Source organism: Macrobrachium nipponense, chromosome 23 (genome assembly GCF_015104395.2).
Source record: "Macrobrachium nipponense isolate FS-2020 chromosome 23, ASM1510439v2, whole genome shotgun sequence".
Classification (NCBI taxonomy): Eukaryota; Metazoa; Arthropoda; class Malacostraca; order Decapoda; family Palaemonidae; genus Macrobrachium; species Macrobrachium nipponense.
The window spans coordinates 7,522,972-7,543,105 of NC_061090.1; the positions used below are offsets into that span (position 1 = coordinate 7,522,972).

The following is a 20,134-nucleotide window of genomic DNA, read 5'->3' on the forward strand; positions in this document are numbered from 1 at the left end:
TCACTTTCAACCTCTTCCAACCCAAAAAGGCAGAGGTTCAAATCCTAGACAGTGGATTCAGAATTAATGGTTCATGTTAGGCTTAGTGTTTAAAAATATAGAAATTTCAGACGTAAAATGTAAAGTATTACACTTTGTACAGATGTATGGCTTTCATATATCAAAGCACATATTCGTCAAATCTCAAGAATAGGATGCCGATTTATTTTTTATTTAAAGACGGTGTTGACATATTTAACTGGATATTAAGCCGATATATATATTTTTTCTATTCATATTTCTTACAGGAGGAAATATCCGAAATCTTAGGACGCCTGAAAAAGGAAAACAACAAACCAGAGACTGTAGAAAACAGATGTTTCCACAACTTGCCTCACGAACAGATGAAAAACTCCCAGAATTGACAAAGGGAAATTCCATCAAAGACTCGAGTGATGAGTGAGTACAGACTAATTTTTTTTTTCTTTTTTTTTCAATTTTTAGTTGAAGGTAAATTTCCGCAATCAGTATCGCTGAAGCGCAATTAGCAGAAGCTCATGCTGGGCACCCTTCCAACAGAAGTTGCAAAACAAATATATTGTAGTGAAAAGAAAGATACAAGTGTCGACGTTATCGAGAGCTGATATTTATCGCCAGTTCAAAACAAAAAAAAAGGTGTGGGGGGGAGGGGGACATGAATATTTTCCCCCACTTATTACAGACTACCACTTACTTTTGAAGAGTGTCTACGTACGGATAGAGATGCTTTCTTTCGGTGGCTGGGCTGTAGTTATGGTTTTCTAGCAATCAGCAGTCCTAAGATAGCATTGACTTAAGGTGTCGTGGGAGACTATGTCCACCTTATGTTTTATGGTTCTGCGTCATTTTCAATATCTCTCGTTACCTAGATTGGCTGGATTATTTCTCACTGGACATTTTGAATTTAGGTTTTGGTTTTTCATAAGTTATCGAACTTGCAGTTTGGTCTTTTGTTTTTCGAGGTGTAAACTTTCAGTATTTTATATCAGTTTGTTATCAGCCCAATCGCCACGTACATTACCTACGAGTGTAGTCGACATTAAGCATGCTAGTTACATACATACATACATACTTTTATATTTGATATTTCTACATTCATCGGTAGAATGTTATTGAGACTTGCAATTTGATTAAGGCAATGAAATCGAAGAAATCTAGCTACACGTTACTTGGTGTAGGACTTTCGGAGTAACCACGGCATATTAGGACGTTGTTATGCATAATTTATATGCATGGTTTCCGTGTCTCTCTGAAATAGCACAGAAGTGAGTTTCCGAATAAGATAAATCAAATACAGTTCTTTTACGGAAGTAGATGATAATAATAATGATAATAATAATAATAATAATAATAATAATAATAATAATAATAATAATAATAATAATAACAAATAAAATATATGTATTATTATTATTATGTATTATATTATTAGTTATTATTGTTATTATTATTATTATTATTATTATTATTATTATTATTATTATTATTATTATTATTATTATTATTATTATATTATTATTATTATTATTATTATTATTAACGAAAGATTATATGGAACAAGATCGAATTATATAAATGTTTAAAGAATAGAATTCTTGTATTGTATCAGGAAATATAGCAAACACGTACACCAACCAGGGTAACTGACTTTGACAGGAGGGAAAAAAGAGAATGAACGAGTTTAATAATAGGGGGAACTCAACAATCATTATTACATACATGCATAAAAACAACACTAGTAAAAGGAAAAACAACGCTAGTAAAAAGAAAAACGCGGGTAATGTTACTTTATTATTTTAAGAGATATCTTGGGCCTATTTAGCTTGTCCTTAGATTACTTTTTTTCGTACCTTTTCTTTAACTCATTCTATGCAGCTTCACAGTTATCTGAAGGAAACGTACAAATCTTTGTATATGTATGGGAGGAATAACGACAAAATATCGTTAGAATCTCTCCCCTTTTGGCATTTTTTACTAATCCCCGTGAAACCCTGTATTTGTCTTTTACATGTCCTATCTGCGCATAAATCAATTCACACATGTTTGTTTATCTCCGGGAGCCGTCTCTCTTCGTGACCGACTTCCCAGAAAATAGGTTGACCTCTTAGACCATAGCTTGAACTATGGTCACCTATAGGCAAGATAGACTCCGGGATAAAACAGGAGATGGAAGAGATAAAACACGTCTATCGCCGGATTTCACAGAACCGAGATTTATCTCGAGAGGTTCTCCTTCACTGGCGATCTCCCGCTAAAACCCTCATTTTTTTTTTCTACCTCCTGCTGGACCCATACTATACCTTTCCTATCTCACTTTCGTTCTCACCTGGAATTAAGACGTCAAACCCCAGCTTGACAACCGGAGCAAATTGTAAAATCCAGCCTTTGGTACGACCATCTGACCTCTCTGTAGCCCTCATTAAGCGTCGGAGACCGATTTGAAAGGCCATAAATAACAAGGGAAAGAAAATTCGCCCTTTTGCAAATGGCTAGATGGGCAGGCTGCGCATAAATGCATTCATAATTGAATAGGAGGAATATGGTTTACGATACCAATTTATCACCCGTAGCTGGAGTAAATGAAGTCTCGAATGTCACTAAGCAAGTGCTGGTGGAATCTGGAGCGGTTTTAGGATAAAGGTGGCGTTTCCTTTGCCAATTTAGGAGAGAGAACCTCCTTTTTTTAAACCAATGGGTTTCTCGAGGATTCATTCAACATTCCCCAGGTAAGTGCTCCTCGCACTCAAGGTGTGATACTACACACCGCCGGAAGAGACTTCGCGAAATGGCTTCTGTTTATAGACCATAGTCATTGCGACGCTAGATCACGTAACCGCATCAGATTCAAGACCTTTGTGTTACTTCTAATGTTTTTTTTTACGCTGGAAAAAATTTATATTTCTAATTGGCATTAGTGAATACTGAATGTATTTGGCCCTATCTTGGGTTATTTGTTTTTTGATCGGTCTCTTTACCATGCTATTACCACCTTATGCTTTTGTGAATTAATTACAGCAGCTGTTACGTCTCAACTTGAATGTTTTCTAACTCGAGAGATTTTCATTAAAATATTCATTTGAAAATTTGTGGCTTTAGTCTCTCTCTCTCTCTCTCTCTCTCTCTCTGCTGTAATTCCTTCTCAATAACATCAAAGAAAAAGACCGCCGTCCCCTTCCCTCAAAATAAAAAGCGTTGTGGGATTACTTGAAATCGCAACAGATGGGATCGAAGCCCAACATATTTTCGTCGCCCTCTCTCAGATGACGGCAATTAATTTAAATCCTTTTATTTGCGACCGACAGCTTGTAGGCTGCACATTTGAGATCCCACATTCTTTTACCTGATTATTCTACTCGGGTTCTGAAAGTCTACGACGGCCCAATCAGAAACCAGAGCGCAGAATATGCTGCGATTTGGTTGGTGGAGGTCGTTCGGAAGGCCAGGGGGCGGTAACAGTCGGAACTCGAGTTTGACGTCTCAATCGAAAAGTCGGCGTCTTTCATCTGGGGTGATGACAGGTCGCAGAGGTCATTAAGCGAGGTCAATGGCTGTGAAGGGTCGTGGAAGGGTTGGCGTTATTGTCACCTGCTGGCGCGATGGGGGTTTGGGGTGGCGTCCGGGGAGAAAATATACCTGTGAATAGCAGAGCTCCGGACAATAAACTTCCGATCATAAAGGGTTGCGACTGCCGGGTAATTAAGAGGATTCTTGTGATTCTATTTCACTTTGCGCGCATCACTTGAATATGCTGGAATTGAACAAAAATCGTAGATTGTAGATGGGAATGATATTGACCAGAGGAGGTAAGGGGGAGAAACAATATAGTTTACACACTTTCAACTACAGTCAGTAATATAGGCATGAAGGTTTCTGGAATGAAAACATACAAAAACATAAAAAAAGAAACTTTTTTTTTCAATTTTATTCCGCAATTACGTAAAATTAACGTAATTCTCTATGGCATTTTCTTAATAGTACACTGCATTCACTATTGTAATTATTCATAATATGAACCCTATTCATATGGAATAAGGCCAGAAGGTGGGGGAGGGGGGGCATTGACTTGAAATTCAAGCCTCCATAAAGAATATAGTGTTCATTTGAAAGAAATATCGAGGATAATAGGAGGTAAAGAAAGAAGAGATTATTTATAAGAAAAAAAATATAGAATGCATGGAGAAGCCTCGTTCCTGCACGGGCTCTTGCTTGAACAAACAGCCCATAATAATATATAATATCTTATATATATATAATATATATTACATATATATATATATAATATCAGTATTATATATATATACATACAATACATAGTGTGAACTACATGTCAATACCTATTACTTACTCTGAGGCGACCCGAAAGCGGAGTAATCTCTTCCATTTAAATGGTTTAGCCAGAGCGCCGAGAGAGATTAACAGGTCTTTAGGGTCTCCGGGTTGGTTTTCGACTTGTAAAAAGGCCCGACCTTATCTTGTTCTCAAGTAGGTCGTAATGTCCTCCTTGGCGTTTCTGCTGAAGGGTATTTACCCGGGGATTAGAGTGCTTAAGCTGGGTAGGGAGGGTACTCGGCAACCACTATTTTCTTATGAGGGCAATTTCTGAGTAGGGAGTAAGTGACACTTGGGGTAATCGGCGGCTTGTAAGCGTGAATTGAAATGAAACACTGTGCCACAGACTATTGTTAACTTTATTTTCATGTGTACACACACATATGTATATAATAAATTATATATATATATATATATATTATATATATATATATATATATATATATATATAGTGTGTGTGTATATATATATATATATATATATATATATATATATATATATATATATATATATATATATATATATATGTGCGTGTGTACCCACTATTTTCTTTTTCTTATTTGGTAGTTTTTTACGAATGACTCTTATTCAGGGTCTTTTCAGTTCCTCTGATAATTCGTTTTTCTGACTCAGCTAGGTTGTTGAGTAAAATTCCAGTATTCATATTGGTCTAAATTAGGATATTTGCCAAAATTATTTTATAAGAAAATATTTTATTTTATATTTTGCTTTATATCTTTTTGATGGGTATAGAAACAAGGCCGGTAACTTCAACGGAATCTTGGTAGCTATCTGATGTTTTGGTATTTTCTTGGATACGGACAGGTATTATACCAACGTCCTGAAGAAGACTACGGAGATGGTCGAAACCTGTAGACTACACCAGGGCCTGAAGGAGTCCTACCATAATATCCGTATCCAAGAAAACACCAAAAACACCAGATAGCTACCAAGATTCCGTTGAAGTTACTGGCCTTGGTTTCTATACCCATCAAAGAGATATAAGCAAAATATATAATAAAATATTGTTGATAAAATATTTTTGACAAATATCCTAATGAATACCGATATGAATATTGGAATTCTGCTCAGCAACCTAGCTGAGTCAGAAAAACGAATTATCAGAAGAGATGAAAAGATCCTGTATAAAATTCATTCGTTGAAAACTGCCGTTATTTTCAAGAAAACGTGTATTAAAGAAGGTCTGCTCCCTGCATATATTATTATTATTATTTTATTATTATTATTATTATTATTATTATTATTATTATTATTATTATTATTATTATTATTATTAGAAGGAAGTCAACCCTCTCTTAAAAAACCTTTTATGTTAAAAAGGGTGGCTGCTTTGTGCAAGTTAATATTATATTGAATCTTCTCAGTTTTCCTTGTAATTCTCTTCTGCTTAAAATCGATAACTCTCGGAATTATGAATATTGGCCAGTTATTTAACCTAGAAGTGGAATGAATTATAAGGATGCAGCCATCCTTTTAAACAGGACACAACACACACGTGTGTGTGCGCGTCTGTGTAGAATGATCCACTGCAATGTATTTTAGTCGCATGACGAAGTGTAGTTGTAAAAAATATATATATAAAGCTTATATATAGCTTTCATCCATCATTATGTCGGCTTTTACACTACACACCTAACACACACACAAAAAAACACATATAATATACACACACACACACACATATATATATATATATATATATGTATATTATATATAATATATATCTATATATAATATATATATGCTGTCGAGGAAATTAAAGTAGTTTTTCATAAATGTTTGATTTTAGTTTTTTTGGTGAGATATACAGAAAAACATCTCTTCTTACGTGCAATGTTTCATGAAGGTTGTCGATCTACTTCAAATCTCCGATGAAGTTAGTTGCATCACTGAGCGGTTCTTTATTATTATTATTATTATTATTATTATTATTATTATTATTATTATTATTATTATTATTATTATTATTATGAAACAAGCCTAACAAGGGTAACACTGACTTGAAATTCAAACTGTGGTGTTCATTTGAAAGGGGTTACAGAAGGCAGTAGGAAACACAGAAGGAAGATATTAAATGAAAGGAAAATTAAAAGAACGAATAAATTAATAAATGGATAAAAATGTAGGTAAATGATTAAAATACATAAGGAGAATTGTTTGGGGTGGTAATATATTGCATCTTCGATTGAATATTTAAAAGAAATCGACGTATCAAAAAAGGTTTTTGTTACAAAATGATTATTCCACAAGCCATCAAACGCTGTCAGTTTTTGAACGAGAGTTTATTGGTTCATAATAACTAGCTGGTCTTCATCTCGCACTTTGGATGTAACCAAAGTAGGCTACAGCTCTTTCACTCACTCCTGTGACAGCAGTCAAACTTTCTATCAATCTTTATATATTTGAGGTCCATTTATATATATATATATATATATATATATATATATATATATATTATATATATAGATATATATATATATATATATATATATATATATATATATATAATAAGGTTAATTCCTTTGCCAAGGATCTTAAATCTGCTTTAGTGGGACGTCCCATTATCTTCTCATTTATGAACGCTCTTCAAAAACAATGCCGCGTCTGCGGTACGTGGAAGTATTTTTATCTTTTGGTAATGGGAACGGAATGGACGACTTTCTAGTTTAACAAAAACTAATGCAAATCCAAATAAGAATTGTTTGAAAATCCCTATTCACTACAGTTTGTATACTTTGAATTTCGTAGATTTAACACTACTACTGTTTTAATCTGCCTTGGCTCCGCTCTGACATTAGATTTTGGTTTTACATTTTTGTTATATATATAACTGTACTTGAGATTCCCTCGAGTGAATTGAGGGACGATTGGAAAGGGAAGTACATAGGCCATACTTGATCAACAGTGCCCCCTGGGGACGTAGCCTCGTCCTGGATGGGCTCTCGAGGTCATTTACCCATCCCCCTTTGTCTCTGAGTACCTGATAGAGACATCAAGATGACCTGACAGCCGAACCTAATCCTTTTTAATGGGTTCGCTCCCAGAACAACAGAAGTGTCCCCAGGCTGAAATGGATAGGTTTTGCCCGCTGCGTCACTGACGTTTTTCTTGTCTATAAAACATTTGAAGAAGTTGGATGTGTGTTTTTTTATTTTTTTTTTCTTACCAGGCCAAGCTCCTCTTCATTGACAAATCAGTCACAATTAATACTGTAACTGATTATATTTGTTATACTTCGTTACAAATATCTATGGCAGCATTTAATATGAGTAATGTTATTGTTTAGCAGATTTGCAAACATTCTCCGGGTTTTCTTCGTGATATTAATCAATAGCATGCAAATGTACACTCCAGATACCAGAATTGGTGTGTAGGAAAGTGCTAAAAGAGAACGAGAATAGTAGAAATTTCCGTTTTCTATGATCGACTGTTTGAAAGTTTAATGGGTAACTATGACAATGCAATGAATCCTATGACTTCTTGTGTGTGTGTGTGTGAGATTTTTTTTTATTAACTACCATTCCATTTACACTTAAGGAACGTTTTAAGTAATCTTTGTTCTTACGTAATTTAATTCTGCCATAACTGTGAAGATATGCAGAAGATAATTAACGCAAAACAAATAATTTAACCGAAGGGGTTATTCCTAAGGTATAGTGAATTAGATATTGAACGATATTTGTAGTTTAATATTCGTGAATATGAAAAGTCACGCGTGTATATATATATATATATATATATATATATATATATATATATATATACTATATATATTATGCATAGTAAATATAATATATACACGTACTGTATACATGCATACTTCTGAAGCCAATATCTGACTCAGAGCCCAGTCGTTTGTCAAGAGGGCGCGAGTAGCCAATTAAGTCTGTGTGGGGGAAGGCCCCCTAAGGAGTTAATTTGTGGGTGGCAGCTTCGTTACGCTCATTAGTCCAGAACCCGCGGTCTGGTAAATCAGCTTCATATTTCAATTCCCCAACGACTTTTCCTCCCGAGATAATAGATGGGAGAGGCAAGAGAAGACGGCCACGGAATCCTATAACAGGTCAATTTAGGCCAAGTCACAGGAACTCGCTTTCGGAAACCAGCCCCGACCAAATCCACAATCAGCTTGAAGTATAAATGTCATTTTTACAAGATTTGTATGGTCATCCATTTAAGGGGAAGTGATTTATGGGGAGGTGGTATTGCGGGCGGGTCGGGGTGGGGGGGGGGGGGGGGGGGGGGGGGGGGGGGGGGGGGGGGGGGGGGGGGGGTGAATGCCTCTGCTTACAATGTACCTTACGGATCGCAGTGAATACAAGCGTACGATTGCAGTAATTACTGGCTACAGTTTATTTTCCAATTTAGCTCTTTCGTGCTAAAATAACCACCAGAAACTGTTCAAAGATCCTGTTTGCAGTAAAATACTCCCACCGCCATATATATATATATATATATATATATATATATATATATATATATATATATATATATATATATACTACTAATATATATACATATATATATCATATATAATATATATATATATATATATATATATATATATATATACAGTGTATATATATACACGCGTATATATGCATACATATTACATACCTACTGAAATATAAATTCATATCGATTGATCTTTATGCATAGATTTTAGGCAAATGCCAAATGACGTGTAAACTTGAGAAACAAAGTGCATGCTGGAATTAAACATTAGGTGTAATTAATAAGACAGTCAATCAACGGTAATATTTCTGCATATCTTGTAATGTTAAGCACATCAAAAACATCAAAGGGAAACTAGGTATAATGTGCAATTTTAGACGATTGAAAATCCCTGGAATTCCGGGATCCCGGGGTTAGGACTAAGTTTATCCTGCAATCCCGGTACAAAGAAAAGGCTCAAAAACAACAATCGCTACTCATAACCCGTGAACCAGGACCCTTTCTAAACGGCTAGGGATGGGACGGCACCCTTGGCTTCGTGAGCTCTTGCCCGACTGGATGAATGTTCTCAAAGGAAAAACTATGCTATGTCTTCTTGATCGTTTTGTGAAGCCAGAAAGAGTATTCTGGGCGCCACATTCTAGTGCCTTTGTTACCACACAGACCCCATAAAGGGTCCCATAGACGTTACGATCGCCGGATCCGGTTATCTGAATCGGAAGTAAATCTCACTGTCTATAGACTCTATGGGGTTATCATCAGACCAAAAGTGGGCGGAGTCCGTCGGCCTCTCCGACCAACTCTCAATCTGCCGTTGCCAGGTTCGTGGCATCCGATTTAGTTCAGGTGGCCCGAGGCCTCCACGTCTATGGCGTGATCTGAAGATTTATTTCAGTTTCAACGAGACGTTGAAGCGCCAACATGGCAGTTACGTCCGCAGATAAGTTCTGGGAGGAGTTTATTGAACGTCGTAGGAGGGCGAAATTAGGCTTATGATAAATTAGTTGGAAAATTATTGGAAAATTATATATATATATATATATATATATATATATATATATATATATATATATCTATATATATATATATATTGCCAAGCCTGTATGACTAACTGACACTTTTATACAAATTAAACAAACAGGCAACTCTCTTACCTCTCATTGCCGATTATCCTTCTGCATGAGCTAAAAATGCTAGCTGGGCTAATGAATCCTCGTAGATACAAAAATATACTTTTTTTCCCCCAAATTAGCTAAACATTAAATGGAACAAAATGAATATAAAATGGAGTAAAAAAAAAAAAAAAAAAAAAAGAATAAAGTCTGACCCTCAAAAAAACCGTAAACTGTCATTCTCCTCTCCTGAACTAGATTAAGTGAAGACTTCCCCCTAAATCTCACAGTCTGACTAGTTACACCATTTAAATGGTCAAAGTCTTTTAGAGAACCCATTCTCTTATATGATGCCATGAACCCATCTGAAATAAAGAGACATATTTATTATATAACTCCAACATGTGAAAGATAATTAAAACGAACCTGTACACACTACACTTCTCTCTCTCTTTTCAAATGGTAACTTTTCCAAAGTCTTATGTTACTCTACCTTGCAATGGGTGTGTCCTCGAATCCTCTCCAAATGTGTATTCTATACCACAACACAGGTAATCAAAGAGTGTGCGCTCTTCAAATGTGTCTCGTATCGTTAAGCCCCATACACCACACGCTACGAACACACACACACACGGACACGCCTTTTGGAATGCATAGCAACCAAGCGCGCCAGACCCAGTCATGTGATCTCTGAAAGGTCGTCAGCCTCATATTGCATGGTCACCAATTCTGACTGTTTTTTCATTTCAGCACTCTTTGAGGAATCAAGGACTTGTCACTAAGCCCTCCTGTCTCTAAGCGGAAAAAGCTGAGATTAACAATTCACCACCACACTTTCTTTTAAGATATATATATATATATATATATATATATATATATATATATATATATATATATATATATATATATATATATATAAATATATATGTTGCATCTTGCATAGTCTAATTGCATATACGGTAGTTTAGTATACAGTAGGTCTATGATCGTTAATGCAGGATAGGATGCACTTAAACCTACGGTTCTGCAGCCAAAGTGTACAATTTTCAACTCTTGTACACAAAATTTTTAGTTTATACATGGAACACTGAAATATCATTGAATATATTGTTCATAGACTTTTATTTATTTTATGCATGGAAATACCAATGTAAATTTAAACAATAGTAACTAGGCCCACACACACACACACCAAGTATATCATATATATATATATATATATATATATATATATATATATATATATATATATATATATACTGGTGTGATGTATATTATGTATTTATGTATTATGTTTGTATGCTACATCTGTATGTATTAGTAGTACTGTTGTTTAAATTACATTGTTATTTGTCGCACAAAAAATATGTTTTTGACAATACTTTCAATATTTAAATTTTCCTTTTTTAAATAAAGAATTTTGTGTAGAAAAGATCTGAAATTTGTATTCTTACTTGGGTACAGAACCGTAGGTTTAAGGGCCTATTCTGCTTTAATGGAACTGTAGACCTACTGTACCTACACCAGGCTGTATACCACTAGAATATGAAAGATGCTGTGTATGCAACATAGTTACTGTTTACCTTTGTAAACTCGTGTTGCATAACTTGAATAATTGCTTTACATGTCTCTGGGATTATTATGCCCCAAGGAACGACTTGTAGCTTGTAAGCGAAGTGTGTCCAGCAACCTCTCGTACAATGATTTTGGTTGTGTGTGTATGTGTGTGTTTTTTTTTCTTTTTTTTTATTGTATGTAATAATTCCATGTCGCTCTGCTCCCCCAGGTAATCGAACCAGTCACCAGGGTAAAGTTTCAATTAATTAAATAAACAATTGTGAGGTAATTAATTTCATTTCTTCAACCTTAGTTCAATTCAGGCTCTACCAGGTTTCGGCAGACCGAAGTGAATCTGAACGTCTATGGGCAACATAGATGCCGGAGACAGAACGGTGCCTGATCCGCCGGTCGTAACGTCTATGGGGCCCTTAAGATATTGCTTATGATACCATTTTCACATTTGCATCCCGACAAATCTTTCTATCTTTAAATGTACGAACTGGACTGACAAGTAGGGTAATAAAGATTCCCTTTTGTTAGCCTCAGTGCAGTTTCTCAGATGCAAGTATTTTACAGTATTTTCATGCAACACGAACAGTTTCGCAATGAAAAGAAAGTATACTTCAGTTTCATCCAAAATATGTGAACATTCGGCAAGGATGTCTGCTCTCCACTGCTTTTGTCAACAACTCAGGACTTGAGGTAATACATATTAATCTGTCTTTATGTCGTAACTATGCCCAGACCATTAATTTCTTAGGGAAGTGGGATACTTTGCAGAGGCTAGGTCTAAGCTAGTAGACAAGTTGTTCAAACTTATGATAAAGTCATACAAAAACAGTTTAGGCTAAGTAGCCTAATCATGGGATTTTGTGAAACAGGCCTAGACCAAAATGCAATAGTAGTAGGCCTGAAAGGTGTGTTTCAAATAGGGGTTCTAATTGAACCAACATATAAGTTTTTCTTTATTGGCTTTCCATATAAAACGTGTCTGACGGTGTATTATTACATTTGAATTGAAAGGAAGGATAATTCGAATCAGTACCTTTATGAAAACATCGCAAAATGAGTAATATGAGTGCAGAAAGTTAGAATATGACATCAACATGATACAGTCACAATGAACAACTAAATCATACAAGAATTAAAGTAGTTACGTGAAAATAAACAAAGCGTCCTTTACCCGGTACCTCCAGAACACACGCTAGGCTAATTCAATAAACAGTCTCTTGAGAGAACCCTCGTACATTGGCATCCAAAATATGAACAAAGTCTAGGGATTTACAACTTTAAAATGTCCAAAACACTAACGTAAACTTCAATCTACGCTTCCAAACGTTGAACCCTTATTCATACTTTATAGGTAGAAGTTAACTTGCCGAATGCACAAGGTGAACTGAGCGTGAAAGAGAGGTGGCAACGTTCGTTACAGCAACCCCATTACACAGAACTATTGAAGAATACAAAACTGATACAAAATATCTATCAATCATTATTACATAAATTATTTAATACAAATATGATATTACCCATTTTATAATAGTAGGCAAATGAAATCTTTACTCTGTTGATTCATAATTTTAAAGGTATGGAGCGCTATATTTCCTACAAGGCCTACAGATGAGTCGACAAAAATTGGTTGCAAAGAAAAAATATGACAGATGAATTAATTTAAAGGTGACCAAGTTTGTCGGTTTGCATAGATTTGAGCATGAGTTTCGTACCTTTCACATTAAGGAAACTTAAGGTCAAAAAGTCATAGTCAAAAGTTTCAGCCCTCCCCTAAACTATTGCTTCTCGGGCGGACGTCAGCCAAGTAACCCCAATTCCCCACCATGACGTCACTCATGGTGGTAACCACTGGTAGACAGCCTCATGCTAAGGTCACACATTCATGTATCAACGCAAGCATGCCACGCATGAGCGGATATTGGTAGTTGGCAACAGCTTACGTCAGTAAACCGTAAATGTAACGTAAAACATACGTAAAATCGTAGATGTACGGTGACGGGTCATCCAGGCTCTAAGCTCCACCCACTAGGGCGCCGTAGCTCACTCCAGTTTTGAAATGTTCAAAAAAAGTCATGGGTGGTCACGGCAAATGTCTCCTGACGTAGCTCCAGGCTTTGCACACGGGACCCACGGTGACTGTTGCGGGGTAGGCGCTGGGGTCACCAGCATTGTTCGCCACTGCTGTTTTCTTTCCGGTGCGAAGCACGTGGGCCTCCTAATTGCGCTGTAGCCTACGGGGAAACCGATTCGCACATTAACAACCCTGTACGACATGGCAACGCTGTAGCGTGGTATAAAAGGTCAGGTCGGCGCTCAATACAACAACAACAACAACAACCATCAGGTCAGCTGTTGTTTCCGTCTCCCGAGACTAGCAGTTTCCTCCAAGTACTCTCCACAACGCCACTCCTGCAGACACTCACGTCGAGGAAATGTCATCTTCCACCTACAGGAGTCGGAGTTGGATAGATACAGAGTGATGACAGCGACACGGAAGACGACTGACGGACAGGGAGAAGTGGATATTGAACATATTCTAATTCCTCAAACCCCACATCGTCCGTCAGAGGCAGCCCAAGATGTTGGGACTGTCAACGGTATGTATATTATAATGTCTGACTTAATTTTCTTTATTTGTTGAAAATATACAATATTTTACAGTGCATGCAGAATTCTACCAAAGTGAATTTTCAACCTGGATTATCAGAATGCAATATTTTTACATTCTCTCATACATGTTCCATCACTTTACAGTCTGCTCTGTTTACAGGCCGGCCATTTTGTACCCTACAGCCCCACAACGGTGGGCGTGGTAACGACGTGAAGTTGACGTACATAGAACATTTCATTATTGGCATAAGTTCCAGGTAGAGGTCCGACCTTGCTTTCTTTGCGCGTACACTTGCGGCGCAATTTACGGTGCTGGCTTTACGTCCGTTAGCCCATGTCCTGTTAACCAGCTGTTCAAGGTCATTTCACCGCGATGATGCTCACGATCCACATACGTGGGCATACGCCGTCGTGATACGTGAATGTGTGACCCCAGCATCACTTATTCACCCATGACGTGAAGCGAACACTGCCCCACAAGGTTACGAGACTAGCATGTTACCAACTGTACTAGGGTTTTTCGCAAGGGGTTAGTGCCGTCGATGTACCTCATGTGGTCTATATCTACATTCACTTTTTATCCCTGAACTTTATCTTAACTTTATGGAGAACATAAAAATGTCAGGGTGTTGGACTGGAGAGGGGTGCAAAATGCATACATACAACATAAGGCTTTTGGTGGGTTGGAAGGGTCATATGCGAGAAGAACAGCTAATCAGAGACAAGACTATCACGGTCTGCTCCAACAGTTCAACCTCTCTTATATCAGGAAGCAAGGAGGCACAAATCAAGAAATTTGATCAGGTTAATTGAGAAACTTCTTTTTTAGATTGACTCCAGGAACATTATTCTTTTACTACAGTTTGTCCCAGTGAGAAAACATGAAATGTTATCGCAGGCCAACTATACTCTGTTTTTTTTATTCCATCTGTCCATCCGCCTGTGGTGGTCGCACATGGTAACACTGCGTCTTGGGCTTTAAAAGTTACACTATGTGTAAATTTTAGGTAATTAAAGGATATCTTGGTGTACATTTCCAACTGAAAAGTGTTTTAATAATTTACTATATGCAAATTACACTGTTAATAATCGAAATAGGATATTATTTAAAGCCCGGGACGCAAGTGTTACCATGCGCAAACACCACAGGCGGGTGGACAGATGAAAAAAAAAAACAGAGTACAAGTAGGAAAGGGCATGTGTTATACCAGAAGGTTCTCTCTATCTACAAGTATTTTAGAAGTTATAGAACATTTGTTGAGTCTAAAACATTGATTGTTGGTGACTGCCCAAATCAACTCAAAACTCCTAGCTTACTGTGCTCCATCCCATTATTTCTTGCATGAATTGTTGATGGTTTTCTTGTAAGAGTTATCAAATCTAGACCTTTATGCCTTTCCACCATTTGCACTCGAGGAAAATTTTCACCAAGTTTTGAGTGTCAGAAAACTCAAGCTGTTGTTAGCTTTTGGTGGCTCCAAAGGGATGGTTTCCTGAGCTACCTCACCTGGCAGTAGAAGTTTTTTTATTTCTGCCAATTAAAAAAGGCCTTTCTGGGCTCAGCCCGTGTCGCTCCGTGAAATGCATCCTTGATCCTCATTTCTAAGGTATAAATATTGCTATACATACCAGAGAAAAAAGCGATACAATAGTGCCAGAATAACTGGCTCGCTCACCTTATACTAAAGGTGTCGGTATAGTAAAAGGGCGAGTGGAAACCACTACCAGAGGTCCCTTGCCAATTAGCTTCCTTCTCCGCCAAAATCCCTCGGTACAGAGGAGCCGCACCAAAGCCCCGCTACCCACTACTACTACAGTGAGCGTCTCTGACGTCATTCCTTTCGATAGCCTCGTCAGCGTTGCACGCATTTTTGCTTTGTGTTGTGATCTCGCTTCGTTTGGAATTCTTCCTTTGATCCAAGATGGTTCAAGCTTCTGCATCGAAGTTAAGTACTGCTTTTAAGGTTTTTAGATCTTATATTAAGATCTACATCGTTTTTGTGAGACTTAGAAGTGAGGTAGCGTGTAATGTATTGAGAAACACTACTCTCTCATTCTACTATGTTGAACCTTCTGGGAGTTGTTGTAGAAATCTCCCGCCATCCACAAACTGGGAAGCCAGCATAAGCATGGGTCTCCTTACTTGTAATTGATATACCATAATAAAGTACGTGAATGACCACCCTGACTTCTTAGGACCTAAGTACTAAAGGACAAGAATGCAACAGTGGCGACGAGGATGGGATCCAGTGTACGAAGAGGTATGTCACATTGAAGGAGAGTTAGTGTACCAACGACAGCCGGCCGTATCTAGCCTAGCATACCAGTTTTAGCCTGGCCAACGTCCAGACTCCAGTATTCGAGTAGCCTGAATTCAGCTGTATTTGTTGGGGAACTACCGAAGTTCCATACCCTGTCAGGAAGGATGGCAGCAGCAAGGAGACCGACAATTCCCGAGTTTTAACCCAGATAAGTTGAATTATCTTGTTGGCTGGATCTATTTTCCATGAATTGTGAAGTAAATGAAGTAACAGAGGCGACAGCAAAAGGGCTTGTTGCTTTCTTCAGTTGAGTAGTGACATTTTCCACTATCTGTAAGTTAACAGCACCGAAATTGCCTGTCTGCAGTTCCATTTGATGACCTAGTAAATCAACTAAAGTCGCATTTTATAACAAAACCAAGTTATCATAGAGCATTGTGTGATTTCCTACAGAGGAAGAAGAAAAAGTAGTGAGTCCGTGAAGGAATATTATGCAGAAACTAAAATTGTTAGCTCAACAGTGTGAATTTAATAGTGATTTTGACCGAAGGTTGAAGGAACAATTATTGGTTGGTATTGATAATGAAGTATATTTTAAGGTTTTATTAGCTGATCCTTTTGAGTTTAAATCAATCTCCTCTCGTGAATTACTTGCCAAGGTTACCAATTTAGAAACTGCTTATGTTACTGAATGTAGTCCTACTTCAAGTTCTTTTATAGATAATAGGCCTGCAGGTACTGTTAACAAGGTTAGGCATAAGGTAATTAGGCCTAGGCCTAATTCTAGTGCAGACTCTAAAGGGAGAGGTAAAAGTGATTATTGTAAAGTTCAAAGTAAATGCATTCATTGTGGGCGCGATAACCATTTAGCTAATAATTGTAGATTTAAGAATGCTAAATGTTATTCCTGTGGCAAGGAAGGCCATGTTAGTACAGTGTGTCCCAATAAAAAGGCTAGAAATAAATCTAGGAATGTTAATACAGTGCATGATGTAGAGGAGTCACTAGTAAGGATATTTCCTGTTAATGAAAGTTTCCATGATTCTTATGATTTATTGAAACTTTTTGATGTTAATGTGAATTCTATTGATTTTGTCGATGATTATGAGGAAACCATATAGAGAAATTTTAAGGTTAAATGGGTTTCCCCTAGAGTTTGAATTAGACACTGGTTCAGTGGTGCATCCACTATTTCACGGCATGATGCTAATAAATTGAATTTAACCCCATTACCAACAAGGAAACGCTTAGCAAATTATGATAAAGCTGAAATGCAAGTGTACGGTGAAATAAATTGTGATGTTTCTTTTAAAGGCCAAATGGTCCAGGGACAAAAGTTTTTTGTTGTAGATAATGATTTAAATTTAGCAGGCAGGTCTTTTGATGAAGAAATGAAATACCAGTGGGTACAAATTGATAATGTGTGTGATGATAAATTTAAAGGTCCTCTTATTACCCCAAGTAGTGCATCTAGGCCTAAGCTTGATTGTGTTAAAAATGTTCAATGAGTATCAGGTGGTGGAAGGATCACCATTACAAATTATGAATGTCAATTAATGTTAAAAGAAAATGCTGTGCCTAAGTATTTTAAAGCTAGATCTGTTCCTTATCATTATAAATGTAAAATTGAGAATAGTGTAAAGAACTAGAAAGTAAAATATAAGTGTAGCAAGGTCGAGCATGCTGGAGATTGGGCCAGTCCTATTGTTCCTGTATGAAGCCTAATGGTGAAAATAAGGATTTGTGTAGATTGTAAGTATCTCAATACCCAACCAGTGTTAATACCTTCCCATTAACCGAGATTGGATGATATTTTGGCAAATGTAGGTTCTTGTCAGTATATTTCGAAATTGGATTTGAAAAATGCATATTTACAGGTATCTGTGAGTGAAAATTCTCAACAATATTTGATTATGAATACTCATTTGGGATTATATAAGTTTCATAGATTGCCTTTTGGGTTGTCGTCAGCACCAGGTATATTTCAGAGGTTTATCTCTGAATTATTGGCAAATATTGAGGGTGTTCATGGTATTTTTTATTTTGTTAGATGACATATGATTGTCGGAGCTACCAAGGAGGAACATGACAAGAGTTTATGTAAGGTTTTATCAATTTTGCAACAGAGAAATGTTAAATTGAATAAAGATAAAATGTATTATTGGTTCTAGGGAAGTACCTTATTTAGGATACATTTTAAGTTGTGATGGAATTAAAAACCTGACCCAAAGAAAATAGAGGCAATTTTTGGAAGCTCCAACCCCTCACTCTGTTCAGTCCTTTAAAATCATTTTTGGGGCTATGTACTTATTACAATAGGTTTGTACCTCAGTTCAGCTCTATTTATGTCCTTTATATAATTAACCCAAAAGAATGTGGAGTTTTCATTGGGCAGCAGTTCATGAAGAAGCTTTTCAGAGTATTAAGGAAGCTTGGGAAGAGCTGATATTTTGGATAATTTTAAACCCCAATGCTACCATGATTTTAGAAGTTGATGCTAGCCCTGAAGGAGTGGGAGCTGTTCTTAAGCAAGAATATAAGGGTAGAATTTCTACTATTTCTTTCAAAAGTAGAAAATATCTAATGCGAGTGTAATTATTCTCAAATTGATAGAGAGGCTCTATCCATTATTTTTGGAGTCAAGAAGTTTTTCTGATTATCTTTGGGTAGGAAGTTCGTTATCAGGACGGACCATAAACCCTTGACTCATCTATTTAACCCTAGTAAGTCTATTCCACAATTATCTAATGCTCGTATTCAAAGGTGGGCTTTATTTCTATCAGGTTTTGATTTTAAAATTGAACACATTAAGGGAGTGCATAATACAGTGGCAGATGCTCTTAGTAGGCTACCATTGTGTAGAGATGATGCTGATTTTCATGTACCAGGAGAATATGTAAATGTTGTTAATATTTTGGATAATAATTCTTTTGATGTTACAATGGTAAAAGAATGTATAGGAAAGAGACACTGTTTTGATGCAGAGTACGCAGATTATGTAAGGAATTGGGGGTTTTCCCACCAAGGAAAAGGTGATGGAAATTAGTATGTTACCTTTCTATAAATTGAGAAATGATCTTTCTTTGCATGACAATGTATTACTCTATAGGAATCGTATTTTGGTTCCTGAGATGTTGAGAAACGTGTTATGGAAATGCTTCACGAGGGCCACCAGGTATTGTTGCCATGAAAGCTGAAGCAAGGTCTTTTGTATATTGGCCCAACATGGACCAAGATTTAGAACAAATAACTTCCAACTGTGCATTATGCATAACAAATCTCAAACATAAGGGCATTTCACCTTTATCTTGGCCGTCAGTAGATAGACCTTGGTCCCGCTTGCATGTAGATTATTGTGGACCCATTGACAACATGCAATATTTGATTATTATTGATTCCTTTTCTAAATTTATTGATGTCTATGCTTGCAAGAATATAACTTCAGAGGGTTCCATACAATGTTTAAGGTCATGTTTTGCTAATTATGGTATTCCTGACACAATTGTATCTGATAATGCAACTTGTTTTATGTCTAGGGAGACTCAGAATTTCTTTCAGAAAAATGGTGTTAGACATTGTTCAGGAGCACCATATAATCCAAGTACAAACGGGCTTGCAGAACGGGCTGTCCGAATATTCAAAACTAATTTCAAAAGTTTGATGTAATTTGCCTGTAAAAACCAGAATGGCCAAATTTTTGTATACCTATAGACGTACAGTACAGTCTTCTACTGGCTGCTCCCCAGCTGAATTATT

General features: G+C 36.7%; 1 long non-coding RNA gene across 2 annotated transcripts in view; it reads left to right on the forward strand.

Moving 5' to 3' along the window:
* Nucleotides 1-292: 292 nt before the first annotated feature.
* Nucleotides 293-20,134, forward strand: part of LOC135198513 (uncharacterized) — a 37,479-nt gene continuing 17,637 nt past the window's right edge. The window contains exon 1 of one of the 2 annotated variants that reach the window (XR_010310815.1): nt 293-438. This is a non-coding gene — a long non-coding RNA (uncharacterized LOC135198513). Of the gene's footprint in view, nt 439-16,110; nt 16,379-20,134 lie in introns of those variants that run through there. The other variant, XR_010310816.1, reaches the window with a different exon arrangement.